We start from the raw sequence: 9,135 nt of genomic DNA on the forward strand, positions 1-9,135 counted from the left end.
TAACCTTTGTCTTTGTCAATTGAGGCATAGATTACAAAAACAGGGAGATCATGTTGGATAAATGCAAATTACTACACATGCTGGAATCTGAAACCAAAAAAGGAAATGCTGGAAAATCTCAGTAAGCCTGGCAGCATCTGTAAGGAGAGAAAAGAGCTGATGTTTCGAGTCCAGATACCCGTCTGTCAAAGCTGGCCACAGCTGGAGTACTGTGTGCCTCACCAAAATTCTGTACAACTCCAACGTGATCTGGTCACCACATTATGGGAAGGATGTGATTGCACTGCTGAGGATGCAGAGGAGATTCACCAGGATGCTTCCTGGGATGGAACATTTAAATTTTGAGGAGAAGTTGAGTAGACTTGGGTTGTTTTTGTTGGAGCAGAGAAGGCCGATGGGTGACATTATCGAGGTGTACAAGGTTATGAGGGCCATAGACAGAGTGGATGGGGAACAGCTGTTGCCCTTAGTTGAAGGGTCAGTCATGAGGGGACACAAGTTTAAGTTGAAGAGCAGGAGGTTTAGGGGAGATGTGAGGAAAATCCTTTTTTACCCAGAGGGGTCTGGACTGCGCTGCCTGGGAGGGTGGGAGAGGCGGGTTGCCTCACAAAATGTACCTGGATGAGCACATGGCACATCATAGCATTTAAGGCGATAGGTCCAGTGCTGATAAATGGAATTAGGTGGGAGGTCAGGTGCTTCTCATGTGTCGGTGCAGACCGAAGGGCCTCTTCTGTATGATTCTGTGATTCTGATTCTCGTCTTTATACGGATGTTATAAATCGCGCAGCACCCACTGAATATTTAGTGAGGGGGGAAGTTCTAGAGGGAGTGCTTGCTCATGATACTGTAATGTATTAAAATGAGGTTCCTGGCCTTCCGTGCTGCATTCTTGTTACATTGTAAGAAGTCTCACAACACCAGGTTAAAGTCCAACAGGTTTATTTGGTAGCAAATACCATAAGCTTTCGGAGCAATGCTCCTTCGTCAGATGGAGTGGTCTCTGCTCTCAAACAGTGCACAGACACAGAAATCAAATTACAGAATACTGATTAGAATGCAAATCTCTACAGCCAGCCAGGTCTTAAATGCACAGACAATGTGGGTGGAGGGAGCATTCAACACAGGTTAAAGACATATGTATTGTCTCCAGACAGTACAGCTTGTGAAATTGTGCAAGTCCAGGAGTCAAGCTGTGGGGGTTACTGATAATGTGACATAAATCCAACATCCCGGTTTAGACCGTCCTCATGTGTGCGGAACTTGGCTATCAGTTTCTGCTCAGCGACTCTGCGCTGTCGTGTGTCGTGAAGGCCGCCTTGGAGAACGCTTACCTGAAGATCCAAGGCTGAATGCCCGTGACTGCTGAAGTGCTCCCCCACAGGAAGAGAACAGTCTTGCCTGGTGATTGTCGAGCGGTGTTCATTCATCCGTTGTCATAGCGTCTGCATGGTTTCTTGTTGTGAGACTTCTTACTGTGCTTACCCCAGTCCAACGCCGGCATCTCCACTTCTTGTTACATTGCCAGCAAGGAGGTTTGAAAATTGGAAATTGCAATCTCGCCAATGAGGATCGTGTTTTCTGATTCTCGCAGGATTTTCCGCCCGTGTCAGTGTTCCCGCTGACGGCTAACATTGGCTCAAAATCACCCATAGAGTGTCTGCTGGAGGCAGAAGGCAATCAGCAGACAGATGCAGGAAGAAGCGCTGCAGCAGGACTTTGTTATCAAACTTACCTTGTTTAGGAGCAAGGTAAGTTCTCTACAAAAAATGTTTAATTTCTGTTTGGCAGAAAGAGGAAAAATAGAATTCCAGAGACCATAAGACCATAAGACATAGGAGCAGAATTAGGCCACTCGGCTCATCAAGGCTTTTGGGGAAGTGATATTTAGTTGAGCTAAAAGGGACTGAATCCTAATAATGGTGTGAAATCTAAGTATGTGAAAGAGCTGAGATGTACACTGCAGAACGTGTTTTTATATTTCCAACTTTTTTTGTTAAAATAGGCAGATGGAGAATATATCGCAAGTTGTCTTTGGGTTGTACAACTGTGTGTAGTTCAGGATCAAATCTTACTTACTTTAAGATTATTTATTAGTGTCACAAGTAGGCTTACACTAACATGACGGGCGGCACGGTAGCACAGTGGTTAGCATTGCTGCTTCACAGCTCCAAGGTCCCGGGTTCGATTCCTGGCTCGGGTCACTGTCTGTGTGGAGTTTGCATATTCTCCTCGTGTCTGCGTGGGTTTCCTCCGGGTGCTCCGGTTTCCTCCCACAGTCCAAAGATGTGCGGGTTAGGTTGATTGGCCAGGTTAAAAATTGCCCCTTAGAGTCCTGGGATGTGTAGGTTAGAGGGATTAGCGGGTAAAATATGTGGGGGTAGGGCCTGGGTGGGATTGTGGTCGGTGCAGACTCGATGGGCCGAATGGCCTCCTTCTGCACTGTAGGGTTTCTATGACTTCTATGACAATGAAGTTACTGTGAAAATCCCCTAGTCGCCACACTCTGGTGCCTGTTCGGCTACACTGAGGGAGAATTTAGCATGGCCAATGCACCTAACCAGCACGTCTTTCAGACTGTGGGAGAAAACCGGAGCACCCAGAGGCACAGGGAGAACGTGCAGACTCTACACAGACAGTGACCCAAGCTGGGAATCAAACCCGGGTCCCTGGCACTGTGAGGCAGCAGTACTAACCACTGTGCCACCGTGTATGTTAAGCCAGCCTTTGTTATGCTTTGATCACATGTCAAACCCATGTATCCATGAGAACAAACCTGACCAAAAATCTTTGAATTTAAATTAAAAAAACAAATGAATGAGCATTACTTAATTGTGGGTTAAATTCAATTGCTTTAGATGTACACCAATGTGCAAAGGATGGTTTGCACAGTCAGTTGTAAAACTTGTATTTAATTTACTTGAATATAAATCTAACCTGTAGTTTGGCAACTTTCTTCTTACAAGACCATTATTTTAACTTAACAAACTGAAAGTTTTAGAGGTAACTTAGTTTTGATGTTTTTTCAAAGCTCAGATGCAAATGCAGGGAGGATGTTCCCGATGATGGGGGAGTCCAGAACCAGGAGTCACAGTCTGAGGATTCGTGGTAGACCATTTAGGACGGAGGTGAGGAGACATTTCTTTGCCCAAAGAGTGGTGAGCCTGTGGAACTCATTACCACAGGAAGCAGTTGATGCCAAAACATTGAATGTATTCAAGAGGCGGCTGGATATAGCACTTGAGGCGAATGGGAGCAAAGTTTATGGGGAAAAAGCAGGATTAGGCTATTGAGTTGGATGATAGAAACCCTACAGTGCAGAAGGAGGCCATTCGGCCCATCGTGTCTGCACCGACCACAATCCCACCCAGGCCCTACCCCCACATATTTACCCACTAATCCCTCTAACCTACGCATCCCAGGACTCTAAGGGGCAATTTTTAACCTGGCCAATCAACCTAACCCACACATCTTTGGCCTGATCAGCCATGATTGTGATGAATGGTGGAGCAGGCTTGAAGGGCATCCTCCTGCTCCTATCTTCTATGTTTCTATTTTTCTATGTTACATGGTTTGAACTTCAAAAATTGTAACCCTATTTCCTTTTCTCAGATGGTGTCCAGATTAGCTGGACCAGTGACCAGGAAAGGCAGTATAGAATTCATGACTACCATCTGAAATTTGATGTGGTTGAGTAGTCATCTTTCTTTCTGTGACAATATTACTTCAGCATTGGAAGGGAAGAAGAAACCTTACCACTAGACTCTTTAACTAAGCAGAGTTTCTGTTGGATTAAAGTCAGAATAATCACAAACCGTAAACACATAGTATTTTTTATAAATGTTCCTCATCATTATTATTCCAGCCTTCAAAGTATGAATGGGCTCTGAGTTCTTTTGTATGCCAAATCTCGAGAGTTGAATCATCAATCGAGTCAAACACTAAGTGGCACTGGATTATTTATGTTTCATCACCCACTTTGTCCTGAAGAGTCTACTTCCTGGTAGCTACCATTTGGGCAATCATTTGTTGTATGATGCACCTATCATATTGCATGTCAATTGTTTCTCGTGAAATGTTTTAAATATTCAAAAAGTACCAAAAAGTTTCAGTTTTCTGTGTATTAACTTTGTATGCTAAATTAGGAACATTATAAGCAAATGGTTTATTGTGACAAGCAACACATATCCTCAACTTTATGTATGCCAAAGATTTTTTGGATTCCGTTTAAAATAACACAATTGCTTTGGAAAGATTAATTAAACTGCCTGCAGCAAAATGACATAAATGGGAAAGTGTGAACATAAATCAAAGTGAGTTGATTCCAAACAAATGTCTGTCATTGTTTTTAACCTAAAGGTATCTTTTTTATGCTGAACAATTACTGAATGATAATATTGTTTCTCATTAATCCTCTGAGGTATAGCAACAGATTATCCAAATGGTTTCAACAACAATGGAAAAAAATGTATAAAACATAATTTGTTTTTCTTATTGTAATTATAACATAAACTCTTGACTTTTTTTTCGAGAATGTGGTGTAAACGTACTGATTAGATTTGGACATAACTTGTTTCTTATGCAGACGAGGATGGTTTATTTGACAGAAATTAGTTGAAAATTAAGGCAATGAGCCTAAGTAATTGGATTTTCATTTTTACCCAATGCTTGACACAAGAATTTTTTCTATTTAATATTCACTTCATAAAACTAACCATATTACATGGACTTTAAGAATATAGATAAACTTATGACACTAACTGAAAATAGTTCCTTGATTTCTAAAATTTAAAACAGTTTATGAACTTAAAATGATTGACTTTGTGTCAGGCTTCTTTACTACCTTGTACTATTAAGGTTTTTCCAATCTTGTGCCGAGGAAGCGTACTGAACTCCAACACTATGTCCTCATTACCAGTTAAGCTAAGATTTCATACGGCATGAACTCCACTGAACAGCTGTAAAGTATGTACAACTGAACTTCAGAAATAGATAATGGTAATGATTAAATATAAATTATTTGTTACAGCGTTAAAGTGAATTTCATGTAGAGCAGCGTGAGACTTATTTGTCACATTTTCTATTTTCTATAAATAAATATTCTAGGTTAGAGCTAATTCAGCAAAAAAATGCTTTAAATCAAAATTCAAAACTATTCCCGAGTGTCTTCAGAAGGGAGGTTTGTCATATGACATTTATAACTCCAGTGGTCAAGGCACCCGCCAACTGTCCTGAGGCTTTCAGTCCTGCCACTTTCCTGTTATACCATTCCAGAGGCAAGGGTGCAGAGTGTGGTAGGAGGCTTTCCCTGTCAGTCGGATGAAACTTTTCCATCGTTCTCCAGTGATCATATCTTATACCATCACCATATACTGACCTGACTCGAAACTGATATTAATTTATATCCTGAATTATACAAAACTGTTCCTCTTCTGCTAAGGAAAGTACCTGATGTTCTAAGATTAAGCCAGGGCCTGTCATAATATGACTGGCAGCATCATCAAAATAAATTAAAATTTCAAGCTGTGACAAAGCTCAAAATAGACAGGACTGCTGTTGATCCAAAAATCTCTCGCAGCACGTCGACACTAGTATCTGGCTCAGAGTTTATTGAGCTGAAAAAAGAACATAACTTGTAGACCCATGAAAGCAATTAGACTCTTTGTTCAACTGTCAGTCTGGGGATATGAAAAGACCAAGTATTTCAATTGTTGACTTACAATTTTCCTCTAATTAGTGCAGTCTGATTCCAAAACTTATTGAAAACAGGACCAGATGGGCCTAACTTTGGAGGTCAGCTGTTGTGAAAAATATGCGTTTCCAGCTCCTTGCCAAGCCGGACCATGATTCTTAGAGTGAGGGGTGAGTAAATGCCATTCAGCTCAGCAGTATTTAATGCCACGTAAGGAAGTTTAACTGGAAGCTCTGCTGACGATGTTAAACAAGAAGACATTCCCAGAAGTGTCTGTCAAACAAGGTATAAAAATAATCACGGTGCGTCACATCATTAATGATTTGCTAAATGTGACTTTGTCAGTTGGAAAACTGTAACTGAACCGCAAATCACGTTTAATATCTGATTAACATGGATATATAGGCAAGTTGAAAATCTGCCAAAGTGTATGTGAAACTAAATGTACCGTTTATCTACAATTTATAATTTCACAGGTTTTGAACATTTGGAAAGAGAATTCTTACGGAATGCATTTAGCTAAAATAATTTTCACTACATTAATATATTCACTAAGAAGCATTGTTTTGTCAGATGTATAAGATATACTTTTGGCCACATATATGTTTTAAAAACATTTAGTAACCTACATGTCTTTCCATGGCTGAAATTTTTCGACAAACTTTTTTTTATTCCCTCATTCCTTTCTCTTTCCTTTTTATTCCCAATGGTCTCTCTCTTCTTTGCTTTTGAAAAATGACTTTGCTTTTTCGGAGCTAGTATGTAAACCATTAATAGTCTGAAGTTTCAATCTAATCAGAAACAGCATTTTGCAAAAGTGAAATTTCTGAACATTTGAGAAAAAAACGACATTTTTCCAGATGAAATTCATCAGCTGACATTGATCTTTGCAGAAGAAAAAGATGTTTTTTTCCCCCCAGAAAAATGGTAAGAAAAGCATGGTTAGCGCTCGCAAAACTGTTAGACTGAAATTTTAAAGAAGTCTTATTAGTATGTCCTCCAATTTCTTGTTATTCTTCAGTAATGTGCTGCCAGAGTCTAACATTTTTGTTCGTATCACCTCTGCAATAGTTTTTAAACTCTAATTAGATATTTTTCAGAGGATATTTTCAAGCTTGTTCATTTTAGTAGCGATTTTCAGAAATAATTAGGAACTATTATATGTTTTACTCCATCAAGGAAACAAAAAATCTTTTGCTCTATGATAGATGGAATATTGACACAAGGGTTTTCGGAGAGATGAGGATTTGTTTCTTATTAAGGTCCTCTCATTCCCTAATTATTGCAGTTTTTAGGATTAATGTGGTGGTGTTGGACTGATTGCAATGTGATGTAATGTTGAGTGGTAAGGATAGACCTATAAACATAGATATTTCAGGAGAAGGCTTGTGTTGATGCATGTCATAATTGTGTTCTTAGCTGTTGGGCAAAGACAATTGTTGAAGCACATCACATAAAATAGTGCAGGATAGAAAAATGCTCATACAAGTCACCAGGTAAGAAAAAAAATGGCTGGTTTTCCTTGAATTCTGAGCTGTCTCGTCTCTACCAGCACTTCCAACACTTCATAAAACATATATGGGACGTATTTTCAAGTACTCATATTGGTACTTTTCTGTGCATTCAGCACATTGCATGAAAAGCCACTTAGTTTGTCTGGATCCTTGGAGAAACTCAATTACATTTTTTTTTTCTCAGGATATAAGCTGTTTATTATTGCTGGATTGTGACAGCAGGAAATGAAAGAATAAGTGAAAGTTTTTTTAAAAAGTAAAAGAAGCCACAAAGAAAAAAATGGAAAGATCGAGGGAATTGGGATAGAATGGGAAAGTAATTTAAGAGGAAAATGCTAAGGTAGTTCTGAGACAGTAAAGAAATTAAAGGATGGTAAAGAAACATAACTATAAGAGGAACGGGTAAACCCTCTAAGAGGGAAAATAGGAGAAGTGAGAAGGTTGTTATTAAGTATATCAACCAAGGCAGGATGTTAAACATTTTGTACTCTGACCTTTTTTTCAAACAAAATGCTGAAAATATTTTGCAAAGTTGAACATTTATCTCACTGTTATCTGTTCCAAAGGAAAGTTGTATGGAAAATTGAGTTCAATATCTTATGTTGTACTTCCTCATCACATGTTATATATTTATCAAATGTTTAACGTATCCACATACCAGTCTTTCAGGTCCTATCTGACTCCTTGCCTGAAGAAATGATTGTCTGTTCTGTGGAGAAGAAAAATAACCACAAGCATTACTGGCACAAGACAAATACCATCATGATTCTCCACTTGACCAACATTGGACATGATGGGGATACTTGTCTCGCAATCAATAGCATTCGAAAGGACACATTAGGCATAGTAAGCAAAAATAGTCTATTTCAGAAACCAACACCTTGCATGTTCAGAGAATGCAGATGATTGCCATTACCTTGAAGATTTAATGCACTAATCTTGTTCTTAATTCTTTACAGTGTGAATTCCACATGTAACTTTCTTACATTACAAAATAAGACAAATGCAGTAGCAGATAGATAAAGCTAAATAAAGCATGTGGGATTTGAGATGTATAAATAGGGGCATACTGCCTATAAGAGTGTGGGCTGGAGTTTCTGCTGGGATGAAACTGACCAAACCAGCAAAAAAGATGGAAGAATTGTCATCACGAATTACATTCAGGCAAATGGAGTTTCTGTTACCTTTTGTCTAGTTTGAAAAACATTGCACTGGAAGTTGACCCTTGCCTACAAAATTGTTATGCCCTCTGATCAAGCTAATCATCATTATGAATTTCCACTAATTATGCACGTTTTCAAGTCCTTCTCAAAAGTTCTTTAAGTTATGCTTTCTTTTAGGTGAAAGGTCACTAATAACAAGACACTCTCTGAAAGCTTTTGAATATAAATTCTTCTAAAGTTTACTGTGAAACTGACTACTGTATACCAGTGAAGCTAACAAATATTTGTGTTTTTTTAAAAGTCATTTTCAGTTACTTAAAATTGGGTTACTCACAGATAATGGACTACCTATAGACATTGATAAAAGCACTATTTTTGTGATAAGCCCAGTTTCGGCAGTGTCAATAAACCTACATCAGACTACCATTGAAACATATCAAGGAATTTTTATAATACAAGCTTATTTTAATATTGCAGTCTAAAACGTTGTCTAGTTACGCTGGTTTGTGGAAGGTTTTCTGTTTGGTGAATGCAAAAAACTTTAACAGAGGCTTGAGAGATAAAGAACCCACTTAATTTGGAAAACTTGCACAATTTCAGTGCAGTTAAAACCAATTTCATACAAAGTAGAACTCTTATCCATCATGTTAAGTCTATATAAATCATTGCTTTGGTCACATTCGAATGACACGTCCAATTTTAGGCACTCAAATTTAGGGAGGCTGTTGAGGGTATTAAGATAGCACAGAGGAGATTAAGATAGTTC

The 9,135-nt window shown here is 38.9% G+C and overlaps 1 long non-coding RNA gene across 1 annotated transcript; it reads left to right on the top strand.

The window, feature by feature from the left end:
• The first annotated feature begins 5,890 nt into the window (after positions 1-5,890).
• Positions 5,891-8,790, top strand: LOC144494084 (uncharacterized). The gene is made up of 3 exons (XR_013497817.1): positions 5,891-5,977; positions 7,868-8,052; positions 8,166-8,790. It is a non-coding gene; the product is annotated as an uncharacterized LOC144494084 (long non-coding RNA).
• The last annotated feature ends 345 nt before the right edge of the window (positions 8,791-9,135 follow it).

The sequence above is a fragment of the Mustelus asterias genome, chromosome 5 (assembly GCF_964213995.1).
Source record: "Mustelus asterias chromosome 5, sMusAst1.hap1.1, whole genome shotgun sequence".
Taxonomy (NCBI): Eukaryota; Metazoa; Chordata; class Chondrichthyes; order Carcharhiniformes; family Triakidae; genus Mustelus; species Mustelus asterias.